At 37.0% G+C, this 17,656-nt stretch overlaps 1 protein-coding gene across 1 annotated transcript in view; it reads left to right on the top strand.

Moving 5' to 3' along the window:
- The first annotated feature begins 360 nt into the window (after positions 1 to 360).
- LOC134542584 (protein toll) overlaps positions 361 to 17,656 on the top strand; it is a 74,617-nt gene continuing 57,321 nt past the window's right edge. The window contains exon 1 of the mRNA XM_063386959.1: positions 361 to 581. The gene's annotated coding sequence lies outside the window, so the exon portion shown is untranslated. The remainder of the gene's footprint in view (positions 582 to 17,656) is intronic.

Raw genomic sequence — 17,656 nt, 5'->3', positions numbered from 1 at the left:
ATTAACGACTCGACCGAGATTTTTCATTACTATATATTATGTATCAGGTATCAGTTTGGAAGTGTTTGTGCATACGTACGACAGTTAATGTGTCCATAAAAATGACACAAACACATATATATATACACACACATGAAAACTTTTGAGGTGTCGATGTTTTGGTGGTCTATGGATTATTAATCAAAAAAATATGCAAAAAATTTCGTAAGTCGTACCATCGGGACTTGGGATCATGAATATAGGTTTCCCATAAATTTGTGGGGAATCCAAAAATGGCATTCCCCTCACACATTTGTAAGATGCGTGGGAAGGAAAAACCAAAGTCGCACAGCATGCTACTCGTCCGGAGCGGGGCGGGAGACGCGACGCCGCATGAGTTGGCAACACTGGCGGAGCGGGTCGGAAGCTGCCCCGACGGACAGCGCGCGCCTAGCCAGTCGAGGACGGGAGCTCGTGGGCGGTGGTCGTGTAGTGTGATCAGTGTCGCCAACATCGCGCGACTGACGGGCGTAAACAGACGCGTACGAGGGACATGGACGTGTCGCGGCAAGAGGAACACCTTCGTTTATCTCTCTGGGAAGGTGAGCGCACCCACGGAGTAAAAACTTGAACCTGCCAAGATAACCTCAACCTTCTACGCGTATCACGAACTAGCTCTGAGCTCGCGCTATCTGGCAGCCAGCATAGGTTTTAAATCCACAAAATGATCCCAGAATAATCATAAACGTCTTACTTTCTATTAATTACCACTAGTGTATGACTGCCACAAAATTTACAGGTTTGATTATTCTAATTTAATCATCTTCTATGATGGTAATGTGAAGTTGTATGTCACCTGGTTTGGTCTTGCAACCAGGATGAACACGTCTTTGGATTTCTAGGTGCAAATCAACGCTATTGTTTTTAATTTTGTTTTCTCTAAATTATCTTGTTTTAACTCGTTTTGGTAGTAATCTCTCCCCGCTTGTAGGTTTTTTACAACGTGTTTGGAAGCAATCTCTGTCTCGATTGTATACAACTTATTTTCAATGTTGGCAACGCGCTCTTGTGTCGTGCCTGGACTGTGACGTCACGTCTCGGTAATTGGCACAGTAGCCTTGTACTCTTGTCCTCGTCCTTACTCCAGCTGCTTGGCACGTTAAACAGATGTGAATTAAACGTTCGCGACAAGACGACCTAATTAACACTGTTTCGAAGTAAACTGCCAATTAAGTTTGTAATGTTATTGGGGTGGCTACAGCAGCCACTCTGTATTTTGCGCAGTACTTCATACGGCTTATGTATGAACTACCTCGCAGCGTATATTTGGTTTGTAATGTAAATAGTAAAGCTGACTGCTTTAGACTAATGTCAACATCTTATCGAGGAAACTAAGATGTTGCAATTTAATTATTACAGAATGGTCGGTCACATGATTTTTGCCAACGAATACAGAACAAATTGTCATTTGCTTTTTGTCATCTTAAACATATTACAAAATTAAAAAAAAAGCCTTGTTGGTTTTAACTATATATATATATATATATATATATATATATATATATATATATATATATATGCTGATTCCTTATAGTAGTGCAAAAGAGCGTAAAACATTCATGACTAATGTTTAGGCTACATTTGCGATATCAAGCAATTTTTTTCTTTATTTACATCTGTTTGAATTTAATGTTTGAATTATCAGGTATTATTTTTACATAAGTATTTGTTTACCTTAATCCTAGCATTTAATTTCACCGTTTTGTTTTTAACGTTTAGAAATTACATATATAATGGTAATATTAAACTTCTAAGAATTTCCTCACAAATTTATATTCAAATTGGCTTTCCTCTTTAGCTTTGAAATACTCAAATAAAGAAAAGTCATTTATTCTATGCTGACGTAGTGTAGGCTGTTTTGGCGAACAGAAATCAGCGTACAGCACACAGAAAAGTTAAGAAACTCTTGTGCGCCGAGTGCGCGCTGTTTGCTGTGCGTGTGCTATTTTCTAATGTGTCTGCCGCTGTGTGTTAGGGTACATTCGACTTCAGTGCGTGTGCTGTTGAAATGTAGCCCTACCTTAAAATATCCTAAGTTATATGAAGATACATTTCGTAGTATTAAGGAACGTCTAATACGAGAACCATGCAACCCACCATTTATTTTAGGAAAAATTAATTTTGATTAATTTTTTTGATGGAAAATTGAGCTGCAGCTCAAGCTCAAATAAAACTATCGATACGTTACAAAGGAACACCAAAAATATACATCTCAAATAAATAAAATTGAACACAAATACACTTCATACAACATAACTACAACGCGTAGTGTCTGACGCATTGTTTCTTTCGAAACACTAAATTTGTCTGTAGATGGGGCCGCATTTTCACGTGTGCCGCTGACATTAGCAATTTGAAATTTTTTTTAAATATAATTTAACGTTAAAGTTAATATTACGTGCTTTAAGTTTCTCAGGCTAGGTTTGTAAACTATACAAAAAATTAAAAAAAAAAGCAAAATGTTCAAAAACTAAGTTTTCAATTACCTGTTTATAAACTACGCAACGCAAGTGTCGGCCAACCTTTAACTTCTTGCGTCTCGGCTTTCGTTTCCGCCTTCGATATTTGAAGGGAAGTGTTCCGATGGTGAATAATTAACTTCATTTATTTTCATAATAAATTTTCAAAAGAAGTTATGTGGAAAAGAATTGTCCTCTACTGTTTTATTACAAACCCGTTCCTAGACTGGCAATGTTAATACACTTCGCAGGAAACACAAACACACACACACATATGTGTGTGTGTGTGTTTATAAAACACGCAATTTGAAAGATGACCCATGCTTGCGTTGCATTTTTGCATCTTGTGTATTTTATTAACTGGTAGTTGAAAAGTCATTGTTTTTAAATTTTTCAGCATCTTGCGCCTGTTGCGTGGTTTATAAACGCGGCATTATGCCACATCAAACCAAAGAATGTAATACGGAATGTGTGTTGTAAGCTGTGGCAAATATATCCAAGATGGCGTCATTGTAAAGCTGAAACAATTAAGGACGGGATTTACATTTGTTTCTCGTTGACTGCTGTGGGCCAACGCTTGCGCAGTCCAGTGTGTTGTATCGACATTTATGTTTAATTTTGGATTAAATCTACATTCGTCCAAACGTTCTAACTACTGTAACCAGAATGTCGGAGGCATTATCCTAGATTATCGAAAAAGGTAGCAACTTGTGTGTGCCTAATCTCTTGAGATGGCTAATCCCTGGCTACTGAACAGCTAATCAGTGCCGCGCAACAATTTTTACCGTGAGACAGTTCGTAGTATAAAATATGTTTATGCTTGCAAAACAAGAGTTTATCGCCCCCTGATAAAAGAGTTTCTCGGCATTATTCGGCCCCGTAAACAGTGGGGGATTATCCTAATCTAATTCGAGGTTAAGTTACATAAAATAACTAAAATATAAAATTATTTATTCAGCTCAATAATTCAATTGCTGGGAGATTCTCGGTTTGGTTGCCATTACCTGCAGCAGTATGAGTATGAAGGTCCCGAGAAGGAAAAATCCTTACACTTATCACGTACTCGTTATGTGGCACAGCTTTCGGAAGATAGAAACTAGTTACCAACCAAAACATATGCTATGAATGGAGAACTTCAGCCTCAAGTGTTCCAAGTGTGTGTGTGTGTGTGTTAAAGTTAATAATTAAGTGCATGCGGTCGGGGAACTCAGGAATGAGTGTGGCGGCTAATATTGTTGCTAAATCATGCATACACCTATGCCTTGTTTGCAGATTTGGACAAAATGTTTGATCAATCGTGTACACAAAAGTGATGTGTTTCGTAAATCCGTTGGAAATATTTTTGTGTATTTAACCAAATTTATAAGTTAAATATGTGGGTGTTATTTATAAGCTTAGTAATCAAAGTAAATATTCTCAATTTCAGCAAATCGCAAATTTATATGTTTTAGAGATTTGTGTAATAAATAATTATACCAACTAGTAACGGCAAATGATTTATTATAAACAAATGAACTCTGTGTATATAATATAAACTTGTAAGTTTGTAACTGAGCAAATCGCGGAACAATTCACATACGGCCTGAGCTTCACCACGCAGATGGACCAGTCATTTCCCTCCCCCTGCGCTTTTTTTCCAGACAAACCAGAGTTTCCCAGACAGGAAAAATCCAGAAAACAGGGAAAAACTCAGGGAATTTTAAAAGGTCTTCAAAAACCTGAAGGAAAAAACAGGAAAATTGACTAATTGTTAGTTACCAAACTGGACTAATAACCTTTAATATTATTGATTCCTTTGATGTCTTAAAATCAGTGCATATATTTTATATCAGATATTCATGTGTAGTTAATAAATCCATATGTTCCGTAAAAGAATCATCAATAAATTAAACTGTGTATTACTTAATGATAAGTAGTTCGATCAAATGTCGTTCGCCTGTCTACAATCAGTACATAATGTATTGTTTCAAACTTTGATCAAATATGGTTTTTTTATATTACAGACCGGCAGAATTGGTTATGTAGCATTAATGAAAATGACAGTGCAAACTTTGTATTGCGCGGGAAAATATTTTATGGCCTAACATGTATGATGCGTTGAATTTTTTTTAATAAGTATTTTAAGTGTTTAATATAGGCATTCTATCGTGCAAGATAGCTTGAGGCATGTACTTGATCACAGTCTTCGAGCTTGTCAACGTCGGATGCTTCATCACAGTCTTCGATCGGTTTAATAGGGAAAACTCAAGGAAATAGTCAGTCTAAATGATCCGCACGTCCGTCATAATATTTTTCCACTTGGACGCTGCCAACCACTATTAATGCTTAAATAGGTATTTGAGGAGATTTATCTTGTTAAGGTTTACCAGTTTGACGATCATGCACTTATAAATACTCTTAAAATATCTATTTAGATATATATTTTCGAGTTACCGTGCATTGTGAATTACTTTTGTGTCTCAATTTTTTTTAAAAATATTAAACTTTAAAACGTGTTCAAAGGCAAGTTAAAAACATAATGCGGAAGCAGCTTAACAAATAAAAAAAACTTTTTAAAATAAGAAACATTGCCTTTCAGACATTTGTGCGGTTGTAATTTCATCCGTCCGTCCAGAGTTGAAGCGGAATGGGCCACCTGACTGGCGGACGAGACGGATCACTGCGAGCCGAGCGCCGACGCGACGGCGGACAAGTTGTTCCCCGGGACTGCGGAAGAGACGCGACTTCAATGCGGGGGGGACGGCCACTTGCTGGCACTCGCCGATCATAGCGGTTCCCCCGCACGCTGAGGACACTCGCGCACACCGGAGGAGAGAGCGTTTAGTGCGCGAATGGAGGCGGAACAACAACTGCGGTTTTGGTTACTTGCTATTTAGGGCCCTAAGGCTGGGTTTATTTTATTATTAACTACGCAAGGGACGCAACACGCAACCATCGCAAAAAAAAGTCACCATCGTTTATAAAGCACGCAAGTCGTCTCCAACCCTATAACCTCAAATCGTAAAACAGTCGAAAACATATTTTTTTTTACCCTCGGTGTCTTTTGACAATTCATATTTATCACGAAAATCGTCAACAATTTGTATAAATACTATTTTCTAACATCGTATGAAATTTTGACAAGTGTAAAGACGATGTATATGATAAAAAAAACATCGTGGGCTTCTGTGCACATAACGTCTGCGTCTTAAGTGTTTGGAACACTTCTCTACAAATATGGCCGTCCAAAACACAAGAAAGTTGGTAGTTGATCAATACTTGCGTACCGTTATTGCGCCTTGCGTAGTTTACAAACCGGTACTCTTAAGATGTGTTTACTGAACCTTTTGCATCTTGCGTTTCTTGCGTAGTTTATAAGCCCTGCCTAAAATAGCACTTTATGAAACGTCCACTGTATAATTTGCCTTAAAACGTTATATACTTGAATAGTTGGGACAGAATTAGTGTAAATGTAATCAATTATCTATTTATAATCCAAATAAAAAACTTAGTAGACCTGGGAATATTAAAATTATAAACATTAAACATTTAACATTTGGAACAAGGCAGTCTAAGGTAACGCGATACAGCAATGCCAGACGTTATTATTTCCTAGCTGTGATTTGTCCTGTCACTTGGTTTGTAGAAGCGAAAAACGCGAAAGTTTGGCAATGACAATCTTTTCTTTTACTTTAAGTAAATGCATAATTAACGTTACCAGAGTTGAACGTTAGATAGCGTTTAATTGTACATGCGACAATCGACTTATTTTTAATGTTCAACTAGACATGACCACTACACCTTAAGCGTTCAGGTGTGATATTTTTTTTTAATTAACTGGTCTAATCCAGATCAGAATCCAATTATGATTTTATTTTGCACTATCGTGTTTTGAGCGCCGAACGAAGACCGCTTGAAACCAAGAAACGAACCGTCAGGTCGTAACGATGATCTTGGATCGACATAGCATGAGCAGACATGTATATATGTACGAACACTTTATGTAGGTCACTTTTCCAATCAGACGTAAATATATACATCAAAAGTATGATAAACGCGGCTTTTTCTAGCGTTGAAACCACTTTCCGCATGAAATACAATTATTTTAATTGTTTTAAATGCTATTTATTTGACGAGTTGTTAATGTATTAATAAAGGTTTCTATATCGTCGTAATTACTCTCCATATTTGTTGGCCGTGTAGCAATCTATATGCGCCTTAACAGTAACTGTTCTTCAACGCTGTTGCCGCAATTTTGGTTTCTGCGAGCGAAGACGGCGTAGCCCCGGAAATTTTTGGCGTTACGATTGGATGGATGGTCCTTGGATAGTTTTTTGGCCCGAGATCATTAGATCTCTGTCCAAAGGTCGGCACGGTGCAAAAGGCCATTTTGGAAGACTGTCATCGTGAGCGAACGGGGTTACAACATGCTAGGTGTTCCTCGCAGTCGGCATGTAAATGCACGGGGTAGAAACACTATTTGCCAAGACTGAGACCTATTTTATTTTGAAATAGTTTCGGGATCACCCGCTAGATAGTGGGTTTTTATAATTTACATATAACATACTACATGATTGTGAGAAGTAAAGCATAAGCTATTATCAGGCAAAGAAACAAGTGAAAATTAATTCCCTTTATTTTGTTTGCTACACATTTTGTGGTGTAACTTAAACTTTACATCTCCTACTCATTTATATAGAACCTGCTAGCTTATTAAAAACACTATTAAATGTTTTTCGCATCGTTTATTTTTCTTCTATTAGACGTAAGTATATAAACCTAAGACTTTGGATTTGAACATCTAGTCCAAGTGTTTTTTTTTTTTGCTAGTAGTAATGGGCCCACACAACAGATGGCTCACATGTCGCGCAAAACTTGGTTTCAGTTTACACTGTTAAAGTCGCAATGCTAATGTCCCTCCTTGTATGTGTAAATGATTTGGCGTGAGGCAGCGCGCCAAGAGGATGTGCCGTGTCCGTGAGAGCGTGTCATTGCGGTGCTCGTTGCTATTCGGCGCGGCGCGGGAAGGTGTGGGTGTGGACACGAGTGGAATGACAACACTGCCGCGGGCGCGGCGCGGGAAGGCCAATACCCCTTCTTTTTGGCGGAATGTGTTCTCGCGTTGAGTATTTGTTTTGACGAACAAACATCTTAGCTCTCGGTATATACGACATTTGGTAGAAGTAATTTCGTGAAAATGTAACGAAAGTCGATGAATGGAAATGTGTAGCAAAGATGGCGGACCCACGTGTAGCAACATAAATTCACACATTGTAATTTTAAAATACCTAATAAAAACTGGCATTACAATGATTATAATATATATTCTCCTAAATTCCCAAGAAGCTTAGTAAAACAGCGGTAGAGCGCGCGCTTGCTAACCTCAGGGACGTGGTTCAAACCTCGTCAATGCATTTTTTTATTACTTTTTAAAATAATTAAATAACGTTGGATCAGCTCATTAAGGTTCGGGCTTATTTGTAGAAAGTATTTATAGACTTATTTCAGTCGTTTAAACAAAAACAAATATACAAACATATACATAGTTATAATGTGTGTTTTAAAGTGTTCATGTTAATATTTTAGTAATGACACAGACGTTTGTCTAACGTGTGCGGAAACTTTATAACATTAAGTGTTTAGTGAATTTTAACAAGATGGGCAGTATTGTAATACAATTCCTTGTCGAAAATAATGCCCAAAGCCGGGGAACTACCGGAGCCGTCTCTTAATAGTTTAAAATTTCCTGTTTCGTGTCGCTAATTTCTGTTTGCATTTTGGTGGTGGCAAGCAACGTTTACAATTCAGGCAGTTAATTCTAGAAAGTATGTTATTTGGAAAGTGACTATTTTATTTGTCAGTTTTATCACGCTCGGCATTATGTTGAAGAATTTTACGTTAAATTTCGTTTCCGAGTTTCGTATTATAAGTTTATTTGCAATATAATAACACATGAATTTGCTCGTTACCGAGTTGAGTACTGCAAGACTCGCACGTCTCGACAGATGAGAGGTAATCGGACACGGATACGCCGAACGACACGATCCAGGGTTCCCGCAAACTGGAATAACATGGAAAACATGTATCATTTATTTGTCAAAAATGTAAAGTTGGTTTAGACCAATAGTTAACTTAAGTGCTGTGTCATGATTTCATTCATGTTCACATGCACAAACTTTATTGGATAGATAAAATTATTTTTTTCGTCCAACTGATGAAGAATTCGACAATGTCAGGACCTCTTTATCAGCGCGCCTTGAATGCAAGATGTCCCCTGTGTTTGTCAGGTTGAGTTGACCACGCACGAAGCACTGCGGCCGTCCAAGATGGCCGTACTTCGCCTACCAAGAGCTCTCGGGGCAAGTCTGTTGTCGCGGTTTTGGCGACCTACACTTATCACAGAACAGCCACGAGTAAACAAATGTTGATCTTGGGTTTCCCGCGATACGTTTCCGACCGAAGTGAAGACATCGTAAACATATTTACTAACTTTCCCGTGTTTTGTTTTTCTCTTTCTAGCCAGAATTTTTTAAGAAACTAACCCCGAGCAAACGACTCTCGAATAATCCGAGAATGTATTTTTTTTTGCTGTTTTATATAAAAAAAAGTAGGTTTTACTAGGTGTTGCCTAAATAAAATTGTTACAAAAACTTGTGTGATTGCAACTAACTGAAATGTTGGTTAAGTTGCGTCGGAAATATTTAAAATCTCTAAACAGTGAAAATGTATTCTCGCAATTTGTTTTTTTAAAATCCCAACAGCGAAGTTGCACAAACGAGCGGCGAGCTTTGGATAAGCAAATCTTAGACCTCCCGAATTTTTGGACAGTGGCAATATTGCTGCAGTGCAATTGGCTTAGTATGAAATTGCCAAGACTTAACACAAGTTCTCTTCCGTAATAATAGTTAGCTGAAATGTTGTGAGCAATTTTTTTTGTTTGCTCACACGGCAAAAAAAAAATTGTATTTTCTGCAGATTAAAATTTTGCAGTGATTTTTTTCTTTTAATATATTTATAGCATTAACTTTGTCCATCAATTACCTACACTGCATTAAGGAACGCAATATCAGTATAATGAACCATTACAATGAATTATTTAGTAACGTACATATAACTTGTACGTGTTGAAATATCTTTAAGTAGGGCCCACACATGGGAAAAAAAACCTCATGTGGTATAAAACTAGAAAAAATATGTTAAAAAAATTAAGTTTTGACCATTTCTCGAAACAATATACGGGGGGGGGGGGGGGGGGGGGGGAAATCTACCGTCATTCGGAACTTCAAAAGTTTTTTCGTTTATATTTGTAATAATGTATTAAATCCTCGGAGCCATTTATAACCTGCCAAAATAACCTTTTAAACTTGCCCAGATACGCATATACGAGTATATGCAGTACACAACCACGGGCGCTCGTGATCAGTGAGTCACGCGGGTGTAATAAGGGTAAACGTGGCAACACTGTGGCGCCATCGCTCGTCGCTCGGCCTGCTTTGTTGCTCGGCCTTCGGCCGCCAAAGTGCTGCGCGCCGCGCATGATGCGGGCGGAAGAATCTGCGCTTCTAGCCCAGGAAACAAAGGTTTCAACCTGTGAAAAATTTGTCCAAAGCTGAATTTTTGCACAGTGGTAGAGTCGACTATGCTTAATAACATACCGAAAGTTTACCGCTGTAGACCTTGTGCGTATCACTGAAAATTTGCAGTTAAGTCCTAGATGACAGCGACTTGCAGCAGTTCATTAAAATGCTTCCCATTTTCGCACTTTTAACCGTAGACTCTCGAAAGCTATATGAAAATAATCTTAAAGCACTACTACTCACATTTATAATGAATAAAGTTCTAAAAGTTAATATTAAAGGTAAGAAAAAAAATGTTAAATTAATGAAAAAAGTTTTTTTACATCAGTCACGGCAATAAAAAGACAATTCACTTAACAATAAAGGGTCTTACGCAAATATTTCTTTAACAAAAGTTGTTGTATAGTTCTTAAGCTTTACAGAGACATATCTCTCAAAAGTCTAGCTTAATTTATAGGATCACTAGAGACTCCTGAGCTTATCAATGTCGTCTACGCACTGCGACAGAGCCACAGCCGCAAGCGCTGTGGCCACTCTCACTCCGACGAAATCGAAGATTTTAATCTTTGTAAAATTTGCTCCTAACTGAAATTTAAAACAGTGGTAACATTCAAGTTTTCTAGCAACATTTGAAATGTTTACCTCCGCAAACCTTGCGCGGAACACCGAAAACGAGAAGTTAAGTCCTAAATAATACTTTATTGACCACTCAACAATATGGCACTATAACGTAATTACTATAGTATACTTTCAGAATAGCAAACCAAAACTTACTCAAAACATTATTCTCAATGATTAAATATAACAATCTTTTACTACGTTTAACTAAATATGATATTTATTCGATAACATTAGAAGAGAGGTGTACTGAAAAAAGGGCACAAATGAAAATACGTATTACAAAAACACGTAGAGCCCGATGTGAAAACATTAAATAAAAGTAGTTGCAAAGTTCTTAAACTTTAAATTAGTTTATTTGTTGAGAGCATGGTACAATGTGTCTGACCGCTAAAGCGATCCGAGCCGCGTAGTGTATACTACTGCGATGTTGTCGAAGTAGGCTCGGGTCGGGACGAATTTCGCTGTAAAGAAACAAAGGATTTAATACATGGAAAATTATCTAAAGAAGAAACTTGGTACAGTTGGAGAATGAACGTTTCTTAGTAACATGTCAAAAGTTTACCGATGCAAACCTTGTGATCAAACCAAATAACGAGCAGTTAAGCCCAAAATGACCATTTTTTGCAACGATCCACAATAATGGATATTATAAATGCAGTTTATGGAGTAGTCTGACAGTATGGAACTCAAAATAATCTAGAAATATTGCCCTATCTGAGGATATTGATAAAAAGTACAAAGTTTAAACATCTTTCTATAAAATAGACAATTTAAATCATTAAAGTTAACGAATTCGCTTTCATTCAATTTTTAGGAAATATAAATACATTTTACATAAACTTAAAGAGCCCAAAATGGAAATCGCTTAGAGTAAACGTTGTAGCATATTTATTCATCTTTAAATTGGTATATTTTTTAAGTGTCGCATACAATTAGTCTGACCGCTGAAGCGATCCGAGCCGCGTAGTGTATACTATTGCGATGTTGTCGAAGTAGGCTCGGGTCGGGACGAATTTCGCTGTAAAGAAACAATGGTTTTTAATACATGGAACATTATCCCAAAGAAGAAACTTTGCACAGTTGTAGAGTGAACGTTTCTTAGTAACATATCAAAAGTTTACCGATGCAAACCTTGTGCGTCACGCCAAAAACGAGCAGTTAAGCCCAAAATGTCAATTTTTTGCAATGATCCACAATAATGGATATTGCAAATGCAGTTTATGGAGTAGACTGACAGTATGGAACCCAAAATAATCTAGAAACATTGCCCTATCTGAGGATAGTAATAAAAAGTACACAGAGTTATATAAAATAGACAATTTAAATCATTAAAGTTGATAAATTCATTTTCATTCAATTTTACGGAAAAGTTAATACATCTTACATAAATATAAAGAGCCCTACGTGAAAATCGCTTTCAATAAACGTTGTTGCATATTTATTCTTCTTTAAATGGGTATATTTGTTAAGGGATTCATACAATTTGTTTGACCCCTGAAGCCATGGGCGCAAATCTGTAGGATTTCCAGGGGGGGCCCGTGAATTCTGTGGTTTAAGAATTTTGCGCTAGAGGTCAACCGAAACAAGTCTTCTAGATGATAAGCTCGTATGTTATACGCTTTATTTTTACGTAAGTGATATTAACAATAAAGCGGAGCAAAATATGTTTCAGTAATTATTAATTAATGACTATAAGAAGTGATCTCTCAAACATGTTTGAATAATTTCCTGAACTAAATACATAAAATAGCCATGAAAAAATCTATAAAAATAATATAAGTAGTATATGGAATGTATGTCCGAGGACACGGGTTCTGGGTGTGGAGCCGGAGCCGGTGTCCGCCATATTGGATTGTGACGTCACGGCGGCCATCTTGGATGAGTGCAACGGGACATAGCGTAACGGGACAAGTTTGACCTTGACCCTCAAAATTCGCCAAAATTGGGCAAAAATTGCCCAAAATTCCTCAAAAATCGCCAAAATTTACATTTCTTAGGAATAAAATTCCACCAAAAAATCTCAAAAAATTCCTCAATTCAAAAATTAGAATTTCGAAAATCATCAAAAGTCGTTTTGCCCTAGAAAGAACCCAAATTCCTAAAAGAGGCTTAAGCATCCTTGTCTACAGCCTCCGATAAGCCTATGACGTCATCTAGGATTATGACCGCCATCTTGGATGAGTGTAACGGGACATAGTGTAACGGGACACCGCGTAATGGGACAAGTAGATCACGGCGGCCATTTAGGATCCGCCATTTTGGATGACGTAATTGTGTTCTCGAAAATTCCGGCATTGTGTTTTCCGCCATTTTGGATGATGACGTCACCGCTGCAATTTCCGTTACGGTCGCCATCTTTAAAATCTTTATTTATTATCCGATTTTAACGATTTTTTTTTTAAATTTATAAAAAAAATTAAATAATAAAAATTTAATAAATTTTTTATAAAAAACAAACATTTACGACACGGAGCTCGGAGTCCTCGGTTCGAACCCGACGAGTGCAAAAAAAATTAAAAATGGCGACCGATCCTTCCCCCGTGGTGGCTGCAGGCAGACTGACTCCCACCACTTTTTTCATAGCATATATATCATCCGGCAGTATGACGTCATGTACGCCATCTTGAAATTTGGACGTCATCTTGAAAATCTTTATTTATTATCTGATTTTAATGAAAAAAATTCCAAAATTCATCAAAAAATTAACGTATTTGAATTATGTTTGATTATATCGATGTACGTCCTTGGTTCGATTCCCGGCGAGAGTAAACGGACGATCCTTCCTCCATGAAAGCTACCTAGACTGATCTACCACCACCAGTACCAAGGTAGATATCATCAACTGGTATGACATCATGTCCGCCATCTTGTCTTCATCCGCTGGAGACCACCATCTTGTTTTCGTCTGCTAGAGTGTGCCGATACCATGTAGTATAATTATCTGGTCACTATACTTGTGTCCTCAACTGTTGACATTGAACATTGACCTTGGCCATTGACCTTGACCTTGAAATTTGACCTTGCCTTGAAATTTGACTTTGTCCTTGTCGACCATCATGGATTCGACATTTTATGTTCAGCACATGCTACCAGGAGCTACCACCTGTCGGAGTACGCCATCTTGTGTGTGTACTTGTATTATAGAGTACATTTCCATCTGGATAATTTTATTCTAACCCGCTACAGTGCAGTAATCATTTATTACCGAGGTGCCCCCGCCATATTGAAACTAGGATGCCATCTTGAAATCATGTAATAATGTAGCTAGAAGAGCGGGGAAAAAAATCCAAAATTCATCAAAAAAATCACTCATTAACTTACATATTGATTCGATCCGCTCCAGTCCTTGGTTCGATCCCTGAATGATGCAAAACATTTAATTTTATATAAAAAAATAATTTCAATAAACCATGTTCAAAATTCTTAAAGAGACTTTAAATCCTCTACTACCATCATTCTATCAGACATCAAGACCACCATATTGGAAATTCGTAATTGTAATGCTAGAGATTCGGGAAAAAGTTCAAAATTCATTAAATAAATTTGTAATCTATATACTGATTGATTAGATCGACTTAGGTCCATGGTTCGATCCCTGACCGATACAAAACAAATTTAATTTTAAAAAAGTACCAGTAAAGTGTAAGGTTCGAGGAATAAAACAGCTAAAAGTCTTTTACAAACATAATATTTATTACACAAATTCTATCCTACTACAGAATCACTTGCGAAAGCCAGCAATCTTATAAAAATTTAGCCCTGCATAGACGTGCAACGACTACTTCTTAGCTCCAAATGGCTCCAAATGCTCCAACAGCTCCAACAGCTCCAAATGCTTAACACAGCTCCAAATGCTTAACACAGCTCCAAATGCACCAACAGCTCCAAATGGCTCCAACAGCTTCAAAAAGGCTCCAAATGCTTGACAGCTCCAAATGCTTCAAAAGGCTCCAAATGACTCCAAAAGGCTCCAAATGCTTCAAAAGGCTCCAAATGCTCCAACAGCCTCCAAATGGCTCCAAATGTTCCAAACAGCCTCCAAATGCTTGACAGCTCCAAATGTCTCCAACAGCTCCAAATGCTCCAACAGCTCCAAAAAAGGCTCCAAATGCTCCAAACGGCCTCCAAATGTCTCCAACAGCCTCCAAATTCTTAACACAGCTCCAAATGGCTCCAAATGCTCCAAACGGCCTCCAAATGCCTCCAACAGCCTCCAAATGCTGCAAAAGACTCCAAATGCTCCAAATGTCTCCAACAGCTCCAAAAGGCTCCAAATGCCTCAAAAGGCTCCAATTGCTCCAAGAGCTCCATCTTCAATTGGTTCCAATTGATTCCAATTACTTTTCTTATCGAACTTGACATGAATACTAACATTTCTTTATTAGTATACATTTTGACTGGCAGTGGTAACGTATTTTGCACCTTTAAGTTATAAGTTTTATTTAGAAATCAGATTTCGATAAATGGTATATACCATTTGGAAAGAAAATATATTAATTTATCTTCAAGTTTATACACATACATTTAATTTAATCCATTATTGTATGTAGCCAGCTTCCCTCAGTTCTTTGAGTATGAAGGATATTTCTTTAATGTTCGAATAGTTTCCTGCACAAAGCGATCCATGTAGTAGACGTAGCCTGTCAACCAATATGTTAGGATCTTCCCATGTGGTATAATCAATCTCTTCTGCTGCGTTCATCATCCTTGCACGTTTATAATAAATATTATTATCTCTGGTGTCTATCGTTTTAACACCAACCACAAGGTCACTTTCGTCATCGTGCCAGTGATTATCACAAGATTGATCAGGATAATTTATTTTATTATGACGTTTCCATCGTTTTGGTCTCAAGTCACCATCACAGTCTTCGCTCTTGCTTGCTGTCGGTGCTTCAGCACAGTACTCAATCATGTCACCCTTAGATGTGTCAGCACAGTCTTCGTTCATGTCAGCTTCTGATGTGTCACCACAGTCTTCAATAATGTCAGCACCACAAACTTGATCAGGATAATTTATTTTATTACGTCGTTTCCATCGTTGTGGTCTCAGACCGCCATCACAGTCTTCGATCTTGCCTGCTTTAGGTGCTTCAGTACAGTACTCAATCATGTCAGCCTCAGATGTGTCACCACAATCTACAATCATGCCAGCCTCAGATGATTCATCAAAGTCTTCGACCTTGTAAGCTTCAGGTGGTTCTCCATCTTTCACATTTTCATGGAGACGACTAGATATTGGAGTAAATATATTTTCATTTCTAATGTGGTTACAACTTCCTTCGTTTGTTTTAAATTTTAAATTATTATCTTGATCCAGATCAGTAATTTTAGCATTAGCTTTTCCGCCTTCGTTCCTCTTCCGCGATGTTGTAGCCCAGTCTTCGTTATCTTTATTCATCTTAATTGTACAGGTCTTGTAATGTCTATCCAAGTAATATCTTCTACCAAAGGATTTCTGACACTGACTGCAATGAAATGGTTTTTGACAAGGATCCAAATTACACTCGCTTCTCTCATGTCGTTTAGCATTCTTTCTCAAGGTAAACACCTTGCTACAGTATCTACAGTGATGACGTTTTGATACAGCAACAAATCCCGTTTCAGGATTCATATTAGTTATTGAGACTAATGCCAGATGCAAACTAAGAGTTTTAAATTAGATATATTACTTAAATAGAATTTTTTAATTATTTCATCAGCGAGAATTAATTTATCTCATTCAAAGGTACTTGTTGCAAGTAGTTCTGCTTTTCAACAAAAGATGTCGCCACATGTTACTTGCAGGTAAATAATTATTAGTTCTTTTATGCGGGATGCGGGATGCTCACTAACGATCGCAAAAAGAAGGATGGCTTCGCTAGACTCCAAGGAGAAGGAAGTTCGTCCATCCTGTTAGTGCTTCTTAGATTTCTCAGAGATTATTTGACTGAGTAATGATATATTTTTTTTTTTAATTTCCACCTGATAAAAATATTACAAGTGCTGATTTATTGACAGAATTTCAATAATTAAATGCAACCTTGAATAAAAAATGACATGACTCATTAAGTAAAAAATTCTTCATGCAGAGATCAATTCCACATCAGTAACCAGAAGCACTCGGAGAAAACCATCAGATGTCTAGTCAGGAATAATCAGAAGCACCCAGAGAAAACCATCAAAATATTGTCAAGAATAAACGGGAGCACACGGAGAAATCCTCCATAATATTGACAAGAATAATCGGGAGCACACGGAGAAAACCGCCGCAAGTTTTCTTTGATATCATAAAATTTCAGGAAAAAATAATAATAAAAAATAAAAATAAATTAATAAAAAATTAAAAAAAATAAAATAAAATAATACATAAATATATTCTGCTAGCTTGTGAACTTCTCATTGTTGAACAAAGATAGAGTTCTAGTATAAGCCAGAATTTTATGTATTATTTTATTTTATATTTTTTAATTTTTTATTAATTTATTTTTATTTTTTATTATTATTTTTTCGTGAAATTTTATGATATCAAAGAAAACTTGCGGCGGTTTTCTCCGTGTGCTCCCGATTATTCTTGTCAATATTATGGTGGATTTCTCCGTGTGCTCCCGTTTATTCTTGACAATATTTTGATGGTTTTCTCTGGGTGCTTCTGATTATTCCTGACTAGACATCTGATGGTTTTCTCCGAGTGCTTCTGGTTACTGATGTGGAATTGATCTCTGCATGAAGAATTTTTTACTTAATGAGTCATGTCATTTTTTATTCAAGGTTGCATTTAATTATTGAAATTCTGTCAATAAATCAGCACTTGTAATATTTTTATCAGGTGGAAATTAAAAAAAAAATATATCATTACTCAGTCAAATAATCTCTGAGAAATCTAAGAAGCACTAACAGGATGGACGAACTTCCTTCTCCTTGGAGTCTAGCGAAGCCATCCTTCTTTTTGCGATCGTTAGTGAGCATCCCGCATCCCGCATAAAAGAACTAATAATTATT

The sequence above is a fragment of the Bacillus rossius genome, assembly GCF_032445375.1.
Source record: "Bacillus rossius redtenbacheri isolate Brsri chromosome 9 unlocalized genomic scaffold, Brsri_v3 Brsri_v3_scf9_1, whole genome shotgun sequence".
NCBI classification, from domain to species: Eukaryota; Metazoa; Arthropoda; class Insecta; order Phasmatodea; family Bacillidae; genus Bacillus; species Bacillus rossius.
This window is presented reverse-complemented; position numbering and strand designations above follow the sequence as displayed.